Source organism: Cupressus sempervirens, chromosome 3 (genome assembly GCF_028749045.1).
Source record: "Cupressus sempervirens isolate cs-2001-9-10 chromosome 3, ASM2874904v1, whole genome shotgun sequence".
NCBI lineage: Eukaryota > Viridiplantae > Streptophyta > Pinopsida > Cupressales > Cupressaceae > Cupressus > Cupressus sempervirens.
Genome location: NC_143120.1, coordinates 775619094 through 775643611, shown reverse-complemented (window position 1 = coordinate 775643611; position 24518 = coordinate 775619094).

Below are 24518 nucleotides of genomic sequence, written 5' to 3'. Positions count from 1 at the left end.
GCTTGGAAATTTGTCTACCCTTTTTCATTTTCTAATAACGATCATATGTGAAAGGAGGCATTATTCTCAAACACTGGAGAGATTTTATATGTGAAACTGCCACAAATGTCAATCCTACTCTTTCTCTTGGTCCTATGTCAATTGTTGGTTTGGGAAGAGTCAATCCCTGAGATTTGTGAATAGTCAATGCCCATGCCAACCTCAATGGCAGTTGAAGTGTTCTACCCTTCTGTATAGGTGGTATTGGAATTATCTTTGGATTATGATCTTCGAATGGTAGTCCTGAATAACCATCAAACTCAACCATCACATATGTTGGAGGCTCAGGCGGAACACTGCCTTGCTTGTAGACAATTTTTTGAATGTATCTAAGAGCCCCATTTACAAGACCAACCTCTATCCATAGATTTGAAGTTAGCATGACCCTTGAATCCTTATAGATTAACAACTCCAGATCAAACTCATCATTTGAACAGTCATCTATTGTATTCATAGTACCTGCTTTTGATGCAACACAACGTGCAACAGGATGCTTTAATGAATGTAGCATTTTTTTATTATGAGCATGAACATTTTCATTTGTTGAGAAAAAATGAACATCATTATCAAATTCAAAATTTGTTGCAACATCTATGTTGATAGAGGTCCTTGACATTAGCAACCTCCAATCATCAATTTGTGGGTTTGCATCTCTTAAATTCGTCAAAAGTTGTCGAAATCTTTGTTTCTCAATATCTTCCCCATCTTGTCTGAATATCTTATCTAATGTGACAACAGTGTTCAATTCTTGCCATAGCAACTTTGCGCACTTATTACTATCATATGCTGCTCTATCATTGACAGGGGGCAACTGGCCCAAATCTCCCACCAATATTATAGATACACTTGAAATACAATTGAGGAAAATAATTATTTTAAAAACTATGTATTGATTCATGTATTTGATTGAAATACAATATATTTGATACATGTGTTAGTTGTTCATGATATAAAAATAGAATCGTTACCTCCAAAACTTATATGTGCAAATTGTGGGAATGCTTGGCATACTCGTGAATCTATATTTTCCAACATGTTTTGACCAATGAAGCTCATTTAAGCAATCAAAATATATTTTATATGTGACATTTCTTATTGAAAACTTGCGAGTCTTGCTCCTTCCAACTAAGAAAAATCTCTTATTGGTATCATCAATTTTGAATGAATTGTAGAAGCTCCTATATTGAATGTTGCAACTCCTGTTGGTGCAAGTAATAGAAGTGGAGAAGGGGAGGGCATTGTTGCATTTTGAAGAGATTGACTAATGGCACCAATTAGATATGGTTTTCCTGTTCCTTCTGTTCCTTGAATTATCATAAACAATGGTTCTGCATTTTGATTTCTATGGTAGTGTGTCATGATTATGTTGACTGCCTTTTTTTGTTTCTCACCAAGGGTCGTGTAGTTTATACATTGACGAATTTCATCATAGATAAGGCATCCATGATTCTTCATGTTACTTATGAAATTGATTGCTCTGGCGGTGTACTCTTCTCCTTGATAATCAATAGACCAATTTGTTTGTCTATCAACATCTCTTCTCCCCAACATGTCTATTTTCGAGAAATGTATATTTTGACCCTGGTGCAACCTAGATATAATCTCCCATTCATGTTCTGTAGTATTTCTATGAACATCTTGATTTTCTTCAGTTTCAAAATCACTTGGGTTTTCAACATTTTCTGCAGACATTGTACGTTGAACATGCCAAGGGTTGTAATTTAATGTCTCCCAATTTTGTATGATAGAGACATCATCATGACCAATATCTCGTTCAATAGCACAGAACGGCTTGTAGAGAAGTAACTTTGATAAACAAAACTCAATCCATTTACCTGATTAACATGAAGGGATAGATACAAACCTTGGAAATACTTTGACAATTGCAGCTTTTTCCCTAGGCTCCCATTTGTTGTCTCTTTTTCTCTTAGGATTATATATCCAGGATCTAGCTACATCAATTAATATAACACCTTCCATACATAATGGCCTTTTTTTATAACCATCAATGAAATATTTTGTTTGTTCTTCATTGTTCTCTTCATCATTTTCATTTTCATTATTTAGAGTTACAAGTTTGAACATCTCAAGTGAGACATTTAGATGGAAAAATCTTCTACTACACTCCACCAATGGAAGCTCTAATAACATATGGCAAGTTTCTTGAGCACCAATGTCTCTCTCTACTATTGTCTCAGTTAGAAGCCTCTTATATACTCATGCTGCTAAATCATCTGGATTTTCCATATTGGATAGACACATCAACATTTGTTGGTATGTTTCTGAGCTTTTCTCTGCTTTTGTTGCATACTTGGCGATATATTTTATGACAGCATGTTTGGAAAGAACAGGTTGCCAATCTATATTTGCTCTCCACAATTGTAGTATGTAGCGATTATGTGAATTGACTCTATCATCATTTCTCATCGGTTCAAATTTCTTTTCCCCTATTTCCATGTCTTCATATAATTTTGATCCTCCTAGGTTTAATGGCCAGGGAGCATTATACCTACACTCCATGTAAGAAATATTATATTAAGCCCTGTCATTTTGTAGTAATTATTTATATATATTTAATTATTCATTGGGATGAAATAATTACCTGCAAACCATCTTTCCCTTTTTTTTTCATAGGCATGCACCCTCCTTACAAATTGTGTGTCGCTCCACACAGTTTAATATTTCTTCATAGTCACGGTCCAAATCCACCTCTAAAAGTTGTCTTGTGTTTTTGAGACATGGATGTTGTTGAAAATTGACCAATGCCTACAAATCATGGTAAGAATAAATAAGTACACTAATTAATATCACATTACAACAATATATATAAATATTTATTAACATGCATGTATATTTCATTGATGAGGATCATTTCTAGGGTTCCATGCATGAACAATGGAGTGAAAATATCTTTCAGCACTTCTTCTTTCCTCCTCATTTGACCAGTCAATTTTATCCACATCAAGTGCTCCTTCAATCCATATGAATCCATGTATGTGTGGGGACCCCCTATGTTGCCATTCATATCTACAGCAAAAGTCCTTGACATTCATTCCCTTTTCTAGAATTTCTTTTCAAAACATTGAGTTTCTTAAGTGCATATAGTGTGTGATTATGTGAGGATAGTCAATAATATTTTGTCTTCTCCAATTTTGAGCTTCTCGTGGATCAGTTGGCATTGTTCCTAGCATAAGTGCATGCAAATCAAGCCAATACATATCCGCTGCACTCAATGTGAAAAATATTGTAGGAGTACCAATTTGATAAAGCAAATCTATCAATTCTGCATAAGATTTAGTCCAATATGATTGTGTTCCCCTTAAAGATGTCCCAAACCGCATCAATTTATTTTCCAGATTAGAGTGGGGTGTGTTTTCCATATGTTGTCACAACTCAAGGATGGTAATGGACATATCTTTAAAGCTTCTTTTCACAAACACTGACGATGAGTTTTGTGCACGATGTCTCATTATCATGTTCAACACAAAATATCTAAACTTGGGATGTTTGCCAAAATGATGATCTCTATAACACATCAGAAGTTTCACAAATTCATGAAGATAGACTTGCCATAATCGTGGCTCTAACAAATCATAGCTTCCATCAAGAAATAGTGTTGGAAATTCCATATCAAGTAATCCTAATGTGACATATTCATTAATGGGAGATACACCTATACTTGGCCAATCTATCAATGATGTTGGATGCACATCAGGGTTATTGACCCATGCACAAATAAGTTCCATTTCTTTTCAGGCATTAGGTGGTCTTGAAGCCATTGATGTTGTATGATCTATTATATTTCCTTCATCTAACTCCATGACTGGACCAACAAAAATAATCTCATTTGCATCTAAATCAAATTCCATATTGACTGTCTTTAATCTGGCAAAGATATTTTCATCTACATTTCTAGGTAGATCATTGAGAGCATTTTCATTAATTTGGACATCTGAATAAAATTTATCATGGTCTACTTTTTATTTGAGTGCTTTGTAGACATGATCCCTATTCATAGTAAAATTATAGTTTGTTCCATGTTGATCTCTTCGTCTAACAATAATAATTGGAAAATTGTCTATTGTGTGTGGAAATATATTGGAAACGTGTTCTATATTTTGTGGGAAACTTATTGTATGCCCTTTATATTTATATTGACCACCTCTCGCATGTGTAACTTGAAGTATGGGACTGACACATGCAATTAACATTTCCTCAACTTGGGTCAAGTTTACAAGCTCCTTAGGTTGTGGCCCTGGATCCATATTATTTAAAGAAGGAAATCTATTGTTTCCTTTTTCTTGTCTACATCTATTGCATGCTGGACCTTTTGACGTACAGAACACTTTCATTTGTAGATAGCTTTCCTGACAAATATAACACATATGTGGCATTCTCAAGCTATCTAGTTGTTGTCAAAACTGCATTTGGAATGTATAGAAATTATCCTGAAGAAATTCAGTTGGGTTTTGTATGTTTTCTCTATTGCCTTGTCCACCTAAATTTATCCTGTTTTGGCTTGTAGGATGAGACACTTTAGGAACACACTCTATTGTTCTGGAATTTTCATTGTGGTGACTCATTTCCACAAATGCAGTTAATGCTTGATTGTACCTCTCACTTGATTCAAAATCAACTTCATGTCTCCCTTGTGTTTCAAAATTAGATACTTCATCGGATGTTCGTTGACGAATAATTCTATCTCTATTATGTAATTCCAATTCTTGTAATGGCAATTCTGCCCTTCTTCTAGCATAATTTAGTCGTCGAACTTCATTGTTTCTTCTTCTTTCTTCTTCTCTTTCAGCTTGTGTCATTTGTTCTCATCGTTGTCTGCGATACTCTCTTTGGTATTCTCTCTGGTATGCTCTTCATTGCTCCATTTGATATTGTCTTCTTTCTTGATCCGATTGGAAATTCATACTTGATATATTCAGTTATATGAAATAAATTTGTAACCAAACATTAAAAAAATAGTAGATCTAGTAAACTATTTTTTATAAAATTGGTTTAAAATATCACTTAAATTTAGTGGCATTGTGTTTCAGATAAGATAGATATTTATTCATTTCTAATTAATATTTGAACAATTCACACATACATATAGAAAGAACTTTTTGTGTGGGTAAGAGAAGAAGATCTACAAATATACTAAATACCAAATAGTCTTGTATGTATAATACTAAATTTATTTAAGAGAAAGGAAAAATAACATACATTCATCAAAACTAATAAGTTTTTGATTTGGAAGATAGGTTTTACAGGGATCCTGAAACCCAAAGTTTTACAGAAATAAACAACTTAAAAGCATAAAAGTCAGAAAAAACAAGAACAGCCACAAAAGGCCAGAAACAAAAAGGCCCGAAACCAAGGAAGCAAAGGCTAGGAACAGAGCCTGGTAGGCAAACTAGTGCCCCTTCTTCTCCATTTCCTGTAGGATTTCTCCAGTGTCGCTTTCCTTCTGGATGGCTTCCTCCTCCTGGGTCGTGGGGGGGAAATGCTTCTGGTCCCCCTGGCTTTCCTGGATTCCAGTCTCTTTCTGAGGATCCTCCCAGTTGGTTCCATTCTCTGTACTCTGCTCCATGTTCCCCACAAGACTGGCATTGGTCAGATAGTCCCCCAGATTGACAATGTTTTCATTCAAGGTATGGAGGGTATCCACAATCTGTTTAGTCACAACCTGGTGAACAGAATCCAGCCTTTGGACCTTCTGCTTGAGCTGGGTGATTCTATCCTCCTGATTGTCATTGGGGTCCTTGCTTCTGTCTTTTTCCTGGCTGCCCACCTGGTCTTTACTGCCTTTGGCCTCATGATCCTTGACTTCCCCCCTGTTGTTGGTCTGGTTGGACCTATCCTTCAGAGTCTCAATTTCTTGAAAAAGCCACTTAATGGAGTAAAAATTGTCAATCATGTTGTTCTTTGTGTTGTTGAGGAAGTTGAAGCCCATTTCACGGGCATTGCCAGAGAGAACCAGAAGGGTCAGGTCAAGGAGCTCGTCATAGTGGGTGCTACAATCGAGATCCCCCAACACCTGGATTTTAGCAGGTTCTCTAACAATGCCCAAACTAACACTATCCATATTGAAATTTTGCCAGGCTCTTCTCTTATTTTTCCTGATGGCCTCCCCTCCCTTTTCAACCATAATTTCTATCATCTCTTCTGGGGGCGAAATGGGGATCTCTAGGGGGGAGGTGGGTGTAGTGGGGTTGGGGGGAAAATCAGCGTTATCACTGAGATGATCATGGGTAGGGGTTTGGTCCAATTTTCTTTTCTTGGGGTTATCCTGGGTTACCAAGGGGGTCGCCTCCATCTTGTCATTATCTTTTTCCTTGTCATCTTCCAACTCACTTTCCTTCTCTACCACCGAATCCGCTTCCTCTAACTCCTCACTAGAATCCTTAGGATGAGGGGTAGGGGGGTTAGGGGGAGGGCATTTGGGGCTCTTCCTGCTAGGGAAGCGGGGAGAGGGTTTGGCTTTTGGGGTTTCAAACTTGACAGATTTCACAACGCGCACTTCGCCAGATTCAGAACTAGATCAAAACTGATAAGTTAAACATACAAATTTATATAAAAAAATGATAATGTCAAATAATATGACTCCTAGATTTCATTATAGTGATGCAAAAACATGTGGAATTCATCAGTGAGGAAAAGCTTGTTTTCGCCATCCATGTGCTCTTCATCATAGAGAATGTCTTTCATAAATTCAAAGAACCCAAATGATTTCTTCCATGCGTCATGAATTTCCTTTGTATATTGTCCCATCTGTAAGATTTGAGAATCTTGGACACCTCGAACATGAAAGCTTGCAGTATGAATTTCATCTATAATTTTTTTACAAGACTCAGAAATGATTGTTCCCAATCTATCCAAATAATTTTGAACAATTTGATTTGATTGCACTGAGTTGTCTGCAAGAAGTGGACTTGTGATAGTGTTTTCAGAATTATTTTGTTGAGCATCCATAGTTAATTTTTTTTTGTTATCTATAGTGTAAGGATTAAAAATGGTCAGTATCAAAATGACAAGAATTAAGCTATGCATATATAACAATAAATTCGTATTTGAAAGAGAAGAATATTTATTTGATTATTTCATATTGACATGTAATTTTATGCATTTAATTGCTTAAACAAAAAACTTATATTTTCTTGATATTATTTATATAATGTTGTAATCTTTGATTTAAAAAAATTAATAGTAAAACCTAAATTTAAAATTTTCTTTGATGATTGAAGATAAATGATGTTTTAATAAATGTACTATTTTTTATTAATTTAAATACACTTAATAATGCAATATCTAGTAAAATTACAAATTTTCATTTTTGAATTTTAATAATGAAATTTTATTTTAATAAGCCTAAAATGAAATTTAATTTTTGAATTATAATAATGAAATTACAATTTTTCATTTTTTGAATTTAAAAATAAAATAAAAAATAAGCTTTTAAATTACAGATTTTCCTATCAAATGTCATAGTATAATTTTTTCCATAGTTCTTCTAAAATAGAAATTCATTTTATTTTTTCAATGCAAATTATTAATAATAAGCATACAAATGCTCAACTATGAAATCAACCACATCTAATGCAACAATCCTATATTTTTTAAATCATTTTACATGAATGAAATTAAAAGAATAAAAAAGAATTATAATAGGATGGAAAGAAATCTAATATGACTTATAATAGTATTTTTATTAAATACAAACTAAACTATATTATAGAAAAAAAATTAAAAATAAATAAAATTTGAGATTGTAATAAGAAAAAATAAATTACTTTTGTTTAAAATATAATATATATAAATTTTAGTAAGTTTCTAAATTAAATTTGATTTCTTATAAGGTTTCTTGTTTCAATTTAGAACTTACTAAACTTTATCTTGTTTTAAATATTAAAATATATAAATTTTAGTAAGTTTTAAATTAAATTTGATTTGTTATAAGATTTCTTGTTTCAATTTAGAACTTACTAAAATTTATCAATTATTATTTTTAAAGTTATTCTAGCCAATCTAGGCCTAGATGTGGAGAAATTAATGAATTCAACCACATCTAATGCAGCAATTCTATATTTTTTAAATCATTTTACATGAATGAAATTACAAGAATAAAAAAGAATTATAATAGGATGGAAAGAAATCTAATATGACTTATAATATTATTTTTATTAAATAGAAACTAAACTATATTATAGAAAAAATTCAAAAAATAAAGAAAATTTGAGATTGTAATAAGAAAAAATAAATTACTTTTGTTTAAAATATAAAATATATAATTTTAGTAAGTTTCTAAATTAAATTTGATTTGTTATAAGGTTTCTTGTTTCAATTTAGAAATCACTAAACTTTATCTTGTTTTAAATATAAAATATATAAATTTTAGTAAGTTTCTAAATTAAATTTGATTTGTTATAAGATTTCTTGTTTCATTTTAGAATTTACTAAACTTTATCAATTATTATTTTTAAAATTATTCTAGCCAGGGCCTAGATGTGGAGAAATTCTATCACTTTCATTTGAAAAAATGCATAGGTTACATGTGAATAAACCACTACTTTTCTATTGCCAAATATATGGAGGAGGAGATGTTATTTGCTCATACAGACATCAGTTGCTTCATTATTCTTTACTAGGATGATAATGGCGGTCTTTAGATTCAATCCAAGGAAGGGGAGTGGCAGAATGTGAAGTCGATCTCGAATTTGGGGGATTCCTTCAAGGTGAGAAATAAATCGAGTTAAATTTGATATTTGCAAATCAAAATTGAAAATCAACATGAATAGTGAAAAATATGTGATTGTGTTTAGGCATGGACCAATGGTAGATACCACAGCGTAGAGCATCGGGTGGGGTATAAAGGTTGGGTGGATCGATTTTTAGGGCCCTATTTTGTTTGATTTACAGGGGATAAAGAAATTTGGACACCAGATAAGCTTGTGGACGTTTGAAACCCTCGACGCTACAGATGTTTAATCTTTTCAGATTTTGAGAAGGATTACATGAATTGCATGAAGTTGAAAAAGGAAAATCTTCTAGCATTCTTTGAGCAATATGCACTCAACAACCCATATTTTCTTCTTTGTTAGAGATGAATTGATTAGTCAACTATAATATAGAAAAGATTAGTTAAAAAGATAGAAAGAAATCTGCAATGTTTCTAATTGAGAAGAATCTCTATTCTAACAAATTTTAAGGAAATTAGATAGATCTCAAAATAAGAAAAAACCACATAATAAAAGTTTTCAAAATGGAAGAAATCAAAATACATAAGCATACATACCTTTTTAGAATATTGATCAATGTTGTTGGTCAATTCAATGTTCAATAGAAAACAAAATGAGCTCGTCATATATATAATGTCCATGGCTGATGGTTCAGCTTCAAAAACTTGAAAATGAAAAGCCAAATAATAGTAAGAAAAAGAAAAAGATCTGACATTTCAATCGTCTTCCCTTAACATAACCAATAATAAATAATAATAGTATATTAAGTTCTTTAGTCGTTTCAATTTAATTGGAATTTCAGCTAGAATTAAAAAAAAGCTACTCCACGTTCCAATGCAAGAGCACATCAACAGAGGCCTATTGCCATGTGTATCGTATGCATGCCCCAGCTCTACCATTTCAACTCAAACTTAGCATAAATAAAAGGAAATTTGAAACGTCTGCATGATTGATTGTGAAGGAGGTATAACTATTCAATTACCCGTCAATTTTTTTTAAAATGCGAAATTGTTTACAACGAAATCTGCTCCCATTGTAGAAGCCTCTCGGCTTAATTACAATTAATTAAGATCTATAAAAATAAAATATCATGAAAAAAAGATAGGGTTTCTCAAAATAGAATAAATTAAAATGAAGAAAGTTTTCTTTATCATTTATCATTGTATGATGGAGATATTTTTAAAACATGGAATATAGTAGGAAGTGTTACAAACAAAATAATAATGTGTCCAAAAAGACTTCTACAGACATGACATTTAAGAATAAAATATCTCATTAACTATCTTCAAGGTGCTTAAGTCTATTTTCTTCATCCTTGCGCTTGGAAATTTGTCTACCCTTTTTCATTTTCTCATAACGATCATATGTGAAAGGAGGCATTATTCTCAAACACTGGAGAGATTTTACACGTGAAACTGCCACAAATGTCAATCCTACTCTTTCTCTTGGTCCTATGTCAATTTAATTGGAATTTCAGCTAGAATTAAAAAAACGCTACTCCACGTTCCAATGCAAGAGCACATCAATAGAGGCCTATTGCCATGTGTATCGTATGCATGCCCCAGCTCTACCGTTTCAGCTCAGACTTAGCATAAATAAAAGGAAATTTGAAACCTCTGCATGACTGATTGTGAAGGAGGTATAACTGTTCAGTTACCCGTCAATTTTTTTTAAAATGCAAAATTGTTTACAACGAAATCTGCTCCCATTGTAGAAGCCTCTCGACTTAATAATGAAGTAGAAAATAGATTTAATCGATACTTTGGCTCAAGTTCGCAACTTTATAAATTCGGCCTTCAATGTCAACTTGGCGATAACAAGTGAAAAAAACTAATGTTGATCAATCATTTGATTGGTATGTCTAAAATTTCAAAAATTGTACGTGAAGTTCAAAAGTTTATAAAATCCCCAATGGAATGACGAAAATCTATATAGAAGAGTACCAGTGCATTGCGTAAAAGCCTGAGTTTGTGGATATCTATTGGTGAACTTCCTCTCTGGTTCTTGGATATCAAGTGTTCAGATAACAGTAAATATGGCTAAGTTTCCGAATAATATTGTTGTCAAGAAAATCATAAAGGAATGTCAAACCATTACAAACTTAGTAATTTTTTTATTAACTTGTGGAAGCTACCAAGTACTGGAAAATATTGAATTAGTCTCAGAGTTCTCTTCTCTATTGCTGAATAAATGTTTTGAAAGCAATCTAAATGTCTGGTGACACTTAGAACTTTGAATAGTATTTTTGTATGTTTCAAAATGCCAAAAGGAGGAACACTATGTCGAGCTTTATACCATCGTCGGCAAAATTTAACTACAATGAATAAATTTTCAACTCCAAGATGGCAAAGCCAAATCAATCAATCGATTTGTTGCTACATTTTATTAAAACTTTGATTTCCATGTCAATTGGTGAAGTTTATGCTATTGGGATTTTCACACTACTATCTAAGTTCATTTAATATAGAAACTCTTTGAAAGGGTCAATAGATAAAATTAAGGCTTCGTAAAAGAGACCACTCTTAAACATCACATATTAAGTCAGAAATTAAGTTTGGACATGACCAACACTTCATTTCAGAGATTTATGGAACTTTGAAAAGTTTTGACAACTTATTTTTGCCTCAACGACTTAAAAATCACATAGTAAGGCTTGATTCCTAGACTACAAATGTTAAATAGTCAAAGTTGACTTATTTTTCTCAACCTAATTTTTGACTTAGTATGTGATGTTTAAGAGTGGCCTAACTACATAGACACACTAATACTTGTTTTTAAGGCTAAAAATGTAAAATAGTCAAAATTGACTTACTTTTTTCAAACTTAAATTTTTTTCTTAGTATATGATGTTTAAGCTTGGCCCTTCCCCATTATCTCTCCAGTATGTACCAAATAGAAGACATTCGATGCAAAATACATCAACCACTAGCGAAAACAATTCAAAACAATGTGTTCACCTCAATGAATTCAACGGTCCTAGAATTTGCAAAAATAGACTTATTGAAAATTCAAAGCATGTTAATCAAACTATTTTTATAGTCTTTGCAATAATTGCATTACTGTCGGACCCGGAAATCAGAAACAATTGAACTTGGTTATTTGACATAAATCCATAAACAGACTTCATTTCATGTAATTCAGTGTTTGTTGAATGACTCAAAATTTGATTCATTAAATAGGTTCACAACTTTGAGAAAAATACAATTGGTGGGTACAAAGTCTTAGAGTTCCTTTTTATCATTCTCTAAGAAATCATTTGGTTGCGGGTATAGATATTGAAAAATTGAAAATGGGAATAAGAATGAGAATGAGGAATAGGAATAGGAGATGGCCATTCCAATGCCGTTTGATTCACCTGAAATTTGATTGGAAATATTTTAATTTCTTATTTGACTATACAAATCAGAAATTAGAATATAATTACCCATTTGCACAGTAGAGGAGTCAATGACAGAGAGTATTATTTTGCCAGGCCATTTTTCCAGATAATTTGTAAATAACTATTCGACCTAAATCTCTCAGTAGGAAAACAATATAAGGTAGAATTCTAAATATTTATTTATTATGCATAGCTACAAAATCTCTTAAATTCAAAGACTTACTAAAAATCATTTGAAAAACATTATCGACTATATAAACAGATTTGTTATGCAACCCAATATTACCCACACAAACAAGATTCAAACACCTCACAAATATCAGAATCTCACAAAGAAGAACCCATTTAGACAACACCATCTACCATACAGAAAGAAAAATAAGCTCAGAGTTCCCTGAGCATTATTATTTTAATTACTGAAGGAATATGAACCGTTCCAATTGAATTAGTTCACGAACTGAATCAATGAAAGACAAGAGCAAACTCAATCTCCTACCACAGTGACAATTCAGAAAGATTCCTTAACCAGGTGTATTAAATGCAACCGTTAATAACTAATTTCACCATTTCTGTGAGATACTGCGTCCCCAATCTTTCTATGTACTCTAGAGTTTTTATGCCTGGCACCTCCCACTACGTTTTTCCTTTCAACACCTCTAATTCTCTGCAATGTTCTATACCTTCAGTCTTCTTGACTTTGAAGAAATCTTCTAGTTCTAAAATCAATCAATTGGTTAATCTTGAAACCCTGAAGATAACATATCGTCCAGTTAGCGGGTTCACTTTTTGAGGTTGGTCTTCTTGTTCTTCGTTGTTCAAGCTTAAGACAGTAGATCTATCACATAACAAAGCATTATTCAAGATCGTTGTTCAAGCTTAAGACAGTAGATCTACCACACAATCAAATATGTCAAGAAGTATTGACCCAAAGTTCTATAGCAATAGATAATCAAACCAATTCCTAAAAATACATGTCAACCAAAGGGTCTAAGTCGAGTAAATAATAGCTAAGTCTATGTCAAACAACATATCGACTAGAAGTCCAAATAAATGACTTAAGATGACTAAATCGTTGATCGTCATTCATCAACCAAGTTGACTAAATAAAATGAGTCAACAACTTTCTATAAAGTATAAGTCACATCCATTATGGATTATCACATATATACAACACCAATGTAATATATTTCCAAAAGTAACTAAAAGAAGGATCTATATTTACCCTTTTGCATTCTCATAGGAAGACCACATTTTCATACACTTGCCACATAAACCAAAAATCAAGTTAGGTAAGTCAAAATTTCAATACACATAGTTGAATCAACAAGTAGATAAAATATCTTCTAATTAATTATGCAACTTCATTCTATTTTCCAACTTGCATGTCAAAATGATAGGTACAATAATAATTACATTCCATAAGCCAATCATCAACCAAATTGTCAAACACAACATATCATCATATGAATATTCCTCAAATGAATATACTGAATAAGTTAACCTACATGTCAAACTTTATTTCATTGTATCTAAGAGCCATGTCCTACTAGACAATTGTCACATCGTCAATTGCAAGAAAAGGGGCAATAATCAAGCAAAACCCTAGTTTGAATAGTCAAAAATTATTCATTAAGCATAATAAATGATTAAAAAATAATTATGCATTTAAGAATATAACACGTGACATTATCCAAGGATGTTAACCTACATGTAATCCATCCATCAAAATGTATGATTTAATCAATACATCAAGTATAATCTAAAGTGTCATACCTCTGTGGGCATCATAGAAAATGTTGATCTACACGTCAAACATAGAATAATAAACACATCATATAAGTGCAATACCATCGACCATATGATATGCACCATTGACTAAATCATCTAGGCATGCTCACCAATCACCTACAAGGATTAGTAAACCCAAATTTTTGTCATTTTTGTGACCTAGGCCATCAAACCTATCTTGTCACCATAGTGTGCTTACAAATATATAAGCACAAGTTGTGATGTATGACCTTCATGCCATTGAATCATCACATAAAATATAGTTGAGGTTATTTCCTACCCAACCATAAAGCCTTACACTTCCTTGGCATCCTACATAATGCATAGAATACCCAATCCTACAATACCTAAATAATGCAAAATGCAGTTCCATGGGATCCTACCTAACATGTAGATTTCCCAATTTGGAAATGCCCACAAAATACAATAGGTACTTTCTTTTGGATCATACCTAACATGTATAATTCCCAACCCAATAACGCCCAAAAATACAAAAAGTAGGAGGTATTTGGTGCAACCATGAAACATACTACTTCCCACGTATGCCCAAGTATCCCTAATCATGGATGTGGTAGGGAGATGAAACATGGGAAAGCATATCAGATAAATGTATGCACATAGCTTTGGCCAAAGCAATTTTTTTATACCAGTGTTACACTAGCAGATAGAGTGAAAAAGGAAAGCATCACTTCTACACCTCCACTTTTTTCCATAGTCGAAACCCACACCAAAAGGTAATCTTTCCAAATATAAAATAAAATAAAATTAATAAATATATAATGAAGAATGCAGGCACATTCTTCACAATCTACTTCCTTATACATCCTATCATTGCTTCATATTGAACATGATCAATGACATCACTTCAAAACATAAGACTAGCGGCATAAAAGTACACACCCTAGCCACCTCAATATCAAATAAATCTTGAAATCAAGATTCATAATTCTCAAATAAAAATCCAAGAAGGAGGTACAAAACCAATAAAATAAAGATAAAAAAGATTCAAACTAGATAGGTCACATGAGTAATCAATGAGTAGGTGGTCAAAAGGGAATTTTCAAGTTATCCCCTCATCACATAAAAGTTCATGAAATTAAACATAATCAAATGAAAACCAATTCACATAAGGCACAATGACTCTCACTAATCACCAAGAGGCAATAGATGTTTAATAACACCTTGCGTCCAAGGTTTGCTAGGAACATAAACAAACTTCACATTCTATTTATCTTGGTAATCACACATTTATAATTGCATAATAGAATATACAATACTTTTTCAAATGAGATCCATATTTTCCCTACTACTAATACTATGTTACTCAATGAACCACATGAATCTGGCATAAAAAAAAAATTAAAAATAATCTTGCACCACTTGTGCATCACATGTTATTTATAGAATGAAATGCATTTTTTCTTTTCTATCACAAGCTAAGTCTTGATTTGGTAGGCACTCATAGCCTAGTACAAAAACTAACCATCATTTAGCTATCTCAACAAAAAATAGGAATTAGCATTCATCTTGCCACATGCAAGAAATAAGTACTTCAAGTATAACTAAATAGTTTAAATATTATATAATCATATAATTTTAGTCAAAATGTAATCATAACCTTCTAAGGTACACAAATTACCAATCATTCTATAAGATTTCAACTTTAATATTCTTTAAAGGAATACAATGTCAACTCAAAATTATGACATGCATAAGGAGCATCATGTCCTTCTATGCCAAAAGTAATCATATCTAAGAGACACAATATGCAACCCATGTCATCAACTCATACCACATTAATTCAAATAGTTGACTTACAATTGTGTGTCTAGCATAGTGAACTTAAGGCCCTAGTGTGGGACCAATAGCTCTGATATTGAATATGTAAAGACCACTCCTACAAAACAAATACCACATCAGAAATCTCCATAAAATGTGGAAATAAAAGAGAGTCAAAGTCAATTAAATATTTACCATTAAACATTAGTTGATTAATTATCATTAAATTTAACAAAAATGATACATACACATATATGATCAAGTCTAAAAGAATCCATAATTCAATTACCAGAATACCAAGATGTGTTGATTATATTGACCATTTTGATAGAGGCTCCAAAACATGTCTAAGAACACAACAGAAAGAATATTGTGGGAATGCTTTACCACCCTACACGAAGCTATTAAGCTTTCTCAAAATATTTGTTGGCATGAAAGATACCCAGCTCAACATTGAGGAAGACTAAACATGTTAAACTGAGAGGGGAGTAACAGAATTGTGTACACATTTTCTATAATATAATCTTGAATTTTCATTCATAGTTTAGCAAGGCAAGTAACACAATATTTTAAAGCCAATGCAACATAACAAAGTTCAATTAATTACATAAAAAATCATTAATTATTCAATAGTTTTCTTCTCATATGTCCATTAGGAATCATATGACATGATAAGAAAAACTTGTTCCGATATTAGAACTTCAACATGTAGTTCATTCACTCTCACAATGATTCATAGTTTAAATCAATATAATCATATCATAATAGACCTAAATGGTGACCACATTTTCAATAAGCATTACAAGGATAACTTTATCTTATCCAAAGAAGACAAACACCACTATGGGTGCAAAAAATAGAATATATGAATCAGAACTATGCAAATCACATTCTTATAAATTCAACCTTTACTTTACAAGAGAACAAGTTAAACAAAAATATACATCTACTATTTAAATTATATATTCTACACAAAAAATTTCACAGAAGGAAATTTAATGAGTAATGAAGACATGTCTCATAATCCTTAATTTGCAAGAAAATGTACTTCTTCATCTCTAAAATTAGAAAATGACATTTTCCAAGACACTTATAATATTTAAACATTCATCACCCATAGAATATCACAATTTTATTTAAGAACTGAAAATTTATACAAGGATGTCTTGTGAATGCATATAAAAGATAGTTTAGGAATAATTCAACTCATCAAAAGTTGTCAAATGAACTAATTGAAAGAAAATCTCCTACTCATGCACCAGCCATAAAGATCATAGTCCAACCATTAATTTTTAAGGCAAGTGAGAATAATAACACCCAATGATAAGATTTCAAAAATAATTCCATGAGTACTAGTGTATTCATCTAAGGAATATCACACAAGGATATTAAATTTAAAAGACATTCTCCCCACATTTAACATGATCATTTAGAATCATTAGCTTTCATGTGGACAATTCTAGCCACTAACATTCCTACTAAGAAGAGTTAATGAACTTTTAGATAATTATTTTGATTATGGTTTTCACCATCATTTGAAACTAAATTATAACTTTATGCACAATTGAGTTTTATTTCTATCTTACACATGACCCATAGCATTTATATTGTTTGTATCTAAGTTATTACTTTCCAAACTAGGTGCTGAAATGCTATTATTAACAACGATCTCTATATATAAATGGTCGTTATGAAGATGTTTGATGCAATTCAATCTACTTTTTTTTAACCTACAAGTCAAGGTATATTTTAGTGGCTAATATTCTCAATTTGGCTAATTTTAGAATATTTTGGCTAGTAATTTGGCTAATAACTTAAGATTTCATACAACCTAAATCACCATAGTTTTATAAAGTCTAGCTCTAGAATATTTAAAATCTCTCAATAATTTATTTTATTGAAATTTTTTAATTCAAATATTTGCCACAATATTCATTACATGATTAGATTTGAGTCACCTAAATATAATATATTATTGGAGAAATTAAATTGAACCAATAATTATCATAATTATTAGTTGCATTAGGGATATATCACTAATATTTAGTTTTCACTATTGATTTAAAGTATATGTAACGATCCTCATATTATTCCATGAGTTAAAAAAAAATTCAATTTTGATTGTAATATTCCACAGTGATTAATGAACTTCCTATTATTATTGAGATTCATCAATATTTTAAACAAAAAAAATATGATTCAAAAACAATTGCCAATATTAATCATATTTAGAATTAAAAATTGAGAAATTTGCTAATAGAAATAATTTTGTTTTTTCAAAATAATGAAAGATTCACCAATATTTTATATCCTTTTTTGGAGTCAACTTTCTTAAAGCTTACCCTGCTACAAGTTGTCATTTTGAACCCCCTATTTTCTAGAAATTACAAAGATAAAAGTAATAATTACTACACAATATTATTATAGAGTGGTTTATTCAAGAATCAAGAAAAAACTCATTAACTATATTATTCTAATTCAATTGACAACCAATAAAGCATCATTCACTACTCGAGAATCCAAACATCCCATTTCAATGTAACAAAACCCAATGACAAGAAAGGATATTGGTTTCCAACAACAAACTCTCTCCTATGATTCCTAAATTTCAAGAATATCCTCTTTCATATTTTGGATACAATTCATTCTCACCATAAAAAGTTCCAATTTCTAACACTTATAATTATATCTAATAGAAAATTAGACAAGGAATTAAGAAATCAAAGGAAAGTCTTCCATACCAACCAGAGAAAGGCTCACGATTATGATTGTACCTAGGATCTTAAGACCCAATGTGACCCTACTAGTAGAATTTGCAGCTAGAAATAATGTCAGGTCACAATCATTGAATCCACCAATTATTGGTGTTAAATTTTGATTGGGCATGTAGCCTAACTAAGTGGTTGTGGTTCCACAATGATTTTACATAGCAGAGGGTATATTGCCCTATGAATTAAGAAAGTAGATCAACCATAGTTTTTCACTATAGAAAGGTAAATAAAATGGCTTGGTTCAAAGATAAGAAGGTAAAATCTCCCCATGCACCTAAAAAAAATTCTAGAAGAGGGTAAAGTGGCATAGCTTGAAGCAATTAAATGTTGGAAATATAGAAGGAATAACTGAGAGGGGGGTTGAATTAGTTACCACTAAAATAAATCCTAGATCCCTTAGATGTCAATAATAAAATTTAGACTAAGAAAATTGATTACTATTGTTACTCAGTAAACATACAGAAAATGTTGTCACTTGGTAAATGCAAAGTGTGAATTACTTTTAGCAGATCTTAAAATATTAAGAATAATTAACTAGCAAGCATAAGAGAAATAACATGAACACATGAGACACCAAGATTTAACGTGGAAACCCAATTTGGGAAAAGCCACCAATGTAACTAGTTACTATTTTTCACTCTTATGAAGTGAGCCTTGTTAGGAGCCAACCCTGTTAAAGGTTACAAAACACACTATTAGATGTCACCCTATTAGAGGATTTAATCACCCTACTAGGAGTGGTTTTGCAAGAGGTCTTAAAACAATTCAATGGAATTTCCATGTTGTTAGAGGATTTACAACTAGCTATTAAACTAACTCTATTAGGAGATTTTTAAATCACTACTACAATGGTTAAAGAGTAAGAATGAAATGACCTGATTGTGATGCAACTGAATTACTAAATCCAGATCTATTTTCTACTTAAACTTGATCCTTTCTAATCAAATATTACTTTTATACTCCACAAGGATACTTTCTTATCCTTCAAGTTCACTACCTCTCTCTTTTATTTTCAATTAAATCAACACACTTGCACACACACTAGAAATCTCATCTTGCACTTTTATTTATACCTTCTAGATTGTCAAGTCGGCCCAAATTCAAATTACAATAACCAATATTTATCATCATAGTTGGCTAGAATCAATACATAAAGTAATTAGGCTTCATATGCCAAAATAAGAAAAATCCTTCATAAGATGACCCTGCTTGGTAGAAACTAACTTTGGAATGATTTCCTATGTTAACCAATAGAGGCTTGGTTAACACTGCGAACTTGTAGAAATCTTTTGGCAATCGAGTGAACTTGATGAATACTAGCTCTAACCAACTTCCCCTCTGTTAACAGAGTGAGCTCAATTAACACTCTTTCTTGCCTAAATTCCTTCAATGCCCAAGTGAGCTAGTGAGCTCAATAGACACTATCTTCTATTCAAAATAAACCTATGAATGCTTAGTTGACAAGGAAATCTATCTTCACTAACCAAGTGAGCTTGGCAAGTACTATCTATCAATTGATATGATATTTTTGTAACATCAAAGACAACACACAATTAATCAATTGTATCCAACAATCTCCCTCTTTGGAATTGATGGCAACACAACATGTCATAGCACAATAAAATTTTGAGAATAAGGTTCCTTTTGACAAAAAAATTCTCCCTCTTTTATTTTACACAAGAACTTCTTCTTTATGCTGAATTTTTCCCGTGCATAACTTCTCTTCAAACTTCTCCCTCTACAAAATTTTAGAAAGATATAGATATGATAGTAAACTTCTCCCTCTTTGACAACACATGCCAAATTTGTATCATTGTACCTTGAGTACTAATTCATATACAATATTCTCTTAATTATGTTGCATCAACTGATTGATCTTTAGCTTGGTTCTTGTTGATGTATCACTAAAATTTATTTAGTGAGCTTCAGATAGTGGAATGACCCCTAGCTTATCTCTTAGATACAAGAATGCATCCTTAGGTAATTGCTTGGTGAATATGTTTGCAATTTGTTCTTTTGTATAAACATATTTCAATCTAATTTCTTTGTCCTACACCAGTTCTCTAACAAAGTGATATTTTATAGCAATGTACTTTGTTTTGGAATGCATCATTGGGTTCTTTGATATGTTAATTGTGCTAGTTTTATCACAATACATGACTACTGGCTCTTTGATTTCAACCTTCATTCCTTCCAACAATTATTTAAACCAAACAATGAACATAGAAAAATTCACTACTACTGCTACATACGCTACTTCTATTGTGGATTGGGATGTGCAGTTTTGCTTCTTGCTTGTCCAAGCTACCAGTCTTTTACTAAGAAAATGCTCCACCACCTGTGCTCTTTCTATCATCAAGGTTTCTTTATCAATCAACATCAATAAATACCTTTAAGTCTAGGTTTCCTTAAAGTTTTTACCATAAACCATACTCTTCAATACCTTTCAGGTATCTCAAGATTCTTTTGATTACCATCATGTGATTCTCTCTAGGTTTAGTTGAGAATCTTGCCACTACTCCAACTACTAAGGCAATATCAGGCCTTGTGTGAACTACATACTATAATTTTCCAATCATTGATCTATATAAGGTCTGATCTACTTCTTTGGAGTCATCATATTTGGTAAGCTTTAGTCCAGTACACATAGGGGTACCAACTAGTTTTGAATTTTCTATACCAAACTTCTTGAGTATCTCTTTTATATACTTGGATTAGGTGATATAGATACCATTTTTGTTCTATTGTATCTATAATCCAACAAAGAATTTTATTTCACCAAACATGGAGATCTCAAACTCTTTGTTTAGTTGTTTTGAAAATGCTTGGAAAATGTCATCATTTCTTGTAGATAGAGTATCATTCAAAAATATCTCTTCCAACACAATTTTGTTATTTGGTCCTTCCTTGATGTACAGACTATTGTTATCATTTTTTCTCTGAAAACCAATCTGTATCAAGTAGTTATGTAGTCTTTCATACCAAGCTCTAGGAGCTTGTTTGAGATCATATAATGCTTTGTGTAATTTACAAACCATGTCCCTTCTATCGAAATCAACAATACCTTCCGGTTGTTCAATGTAAACTTCTTCATCAAGAATTCTATTCAAGAATATAGATTTAACATCAATTTGATATACAATGAATCCTCTATGAATAGCATATGCAAGTAGGATCCTAACACCTTCTCATCTTGCAACAGGAGAAAAAGTCTCACCATAATCAATTTTTGCTTCTTGAGAATACCCTTTACACACTAGGTTAGCTTTGTTTCTTGTTACTTGTCTATCTTTATTTAGCTTATTTCTAAATACCCATTTTGTTCCAATCACATTTTTATCTTTAGGCCTAGGAACAAGAGTCCAAGTTTTGTTCTTTTCTATATATTCTATTTCTTCATTCATTGCCTCAATCCAACCTTCATTTTCTAGAGCATCCTTAATACTTCTAGGTTCAAAATAAGCAAGTAAACATATACCTTTTAATTTTATTCTTGTTATAGTACCTATTGATTTATCTCCAATAATCTGATCAAGTGCATGATGCCTTCTGACATACTTGGCTAGTATAGGTTCTTTTCCTTTTGAATGAATTGCACTATCTTCATTTTGAATTTCAACTTTAGGCTTAGGTCGTTCAAACTTGGTAGGCATTGACTTGGTAGCTTCAAAATGTGACTTGGATCCCTATGACTTAGTTTGTACTTCCTGCAACTCTGTATCTATGGAAGACTTGAGAGGTGAAGTCTCCTTATTGTTAGATATGCCTGGCAATGTATCAAGTTCAAAGTAAACAAATCTTTTTGTAATCTTCTAATTCCTTTTTGCTTTCTTCTTCAGTCTTCTCTGCAAAATCATCAATTCTCACATGTGCACTTTCTATGATTTTATGAATGGACAAAATTAGAGAAGAAATTAAGAAATCAAAGGAAAGTCTTCCATACCAACTAGAGAAAGGCTCGCAGTTATGCTTGTACATAGGATCTTGAGACCCAATGTGACCCTGCTAGTAGAATTTGCAGCTAGAAATAATGTCAGGTCACAATCATTGAATCCACCAATTATTGGTGTTAAATTTTGATTGAGAATGTAGCCTAACTAAGTGGTTGTGGTTCCACAATGATTTTACATAGCAAAGGGTCATGCCTTATGAATTAAGAAAGCAGATCAACCATAGTTTTTCACTATTGAAAGGTAAATAAAATGGCTTGGTTCAAAGAAAAGAAGTCAAAATCTCCCCATGCACCTAAAAAAAATTTGGAAGAGGGTAAAGTGGCATAACTTGAAGCAATTAAATGTTGGAAATATAGAAGGAGTAACTGAGAGGGGGGGTGAATCAGTTTCCACTAAAATAAATCCCAGATCCCTTAGATGTCAATAATAGATTTTAGACTGAGAAAACTGATTATTGTTGTTACTCGGTAAAAACATAGAAAATGTGGTCACTCGATAAATGCAGAGTGTGAATTAATTTTAGTAGATCTTAAAACATTAAAAGTAATTAACTTGCAGGCATAAGAGAAATAACATGAACACATGAGACATGAGGATTTAACATGGAAACTTGATTTGAGGAAAACCACCAAACTAGTTACTATTTTTCACTCTTCTGAATTGAGCCATGTTAGGAGCCAACCCTTTTAAAGGTTACAAAACACACTATTAGGTGTGACCCTATTAGAGGATTTAATCACCTTTCTAGGAGTGGCCTTGCAAGAGGTCTTAAAACAATTCAATGGAATTTCCACCTTGTTAGAGGATTTACAACTAGCTGTTAAACCAACTATGTTAAGATATTTTTAGATCACTGCTACAATGGTTAGAGAGTAACAATGAAATGACCTAATTGTGATGCAACTGAATTGCTAAATCTAGATCTCTTTTCTACTTAAACTTGATCCTTTCTGATCAAATATTACTTTTCTGCTCCACAAGAATATCTGCTTATCCTTCAAGTTCATTCCCTCTCTCTTTTCTTTTCAATTCAATCAACACACTTGCACACACACTAGAAATCTCATGTTGACCTTTTATTTATACCTTCTAGATTGTCAAGTTGGCCTGAATTCAAATTATGATAACCAATATTCATCATCATAGTTAGCTAGAATCAATACATAAAGTAATTAGGCTTCATATGCCAAAATAAGAAAAATCCTTCGTAAGTTGACCCTGCTCAGTAGAAACTAACTTTGGAACAATTTCCTATGTTAACCAACAGAGGCTCGGTTAACACTATGAACTTGCAGAAATCCTTTAGCAACTAAGTGAACTTGGTGAATACTAGCTTTGACCAACTTTCCCTTTGTTAACTGATTGAGCTTAGTTAACACTCTTTCCTTCCTAAATTCCTTTGACACTCGAGTGAGCTTGGTAGACACTGTCATTTGTTTAGAGTAAACTTGAGAATGCTCGGTAGACAAGGAAAACTATCTTCACTAACCAAGTGAGCTTGGTAAGCATTATTTGTCAATTGATATGACATTTGTGTAACATCAAAGACATCACACAATTAATCAATTGTAATTAACATTAAATAGTTGTGACTCTCTACCAAAAACTACATAAGGTAGCTTGATACATCATCAATTATAGAGATCTAATTTGGAAAATATAAATTTAACTATAAATGGATAGGTAGCCTACAGTTGGATTTATCAATACAAATGTTTCTTGAGCTCTATTGGCACATTCCCATGCCATTACTTAATCAATATAGGAATGAAAAAATGAATAAGATCCAATGCACAAATAAATTAAAAGTTATGTAAACATGTTTTTATATATTTTTTAATAGAGGTGATAGTTCTTTTATTTTCAATAATTTGTGAAGTAAAAGAGTTTAAATCCATACTTCCAAACCATTGAATCCTAATTATTGCTTCTCATGCACACACTCTTCCCACAACACTAAGAATAACTCATTCTTCCTTCTCTCTATTTATTTTTTGAAGTGAAAGGAAAAAAAAAATTGCAGTTATTTTTTTGTTTGTTTTGTTTATAACATCCCATTATTGTGTAAGAAGAACAATAG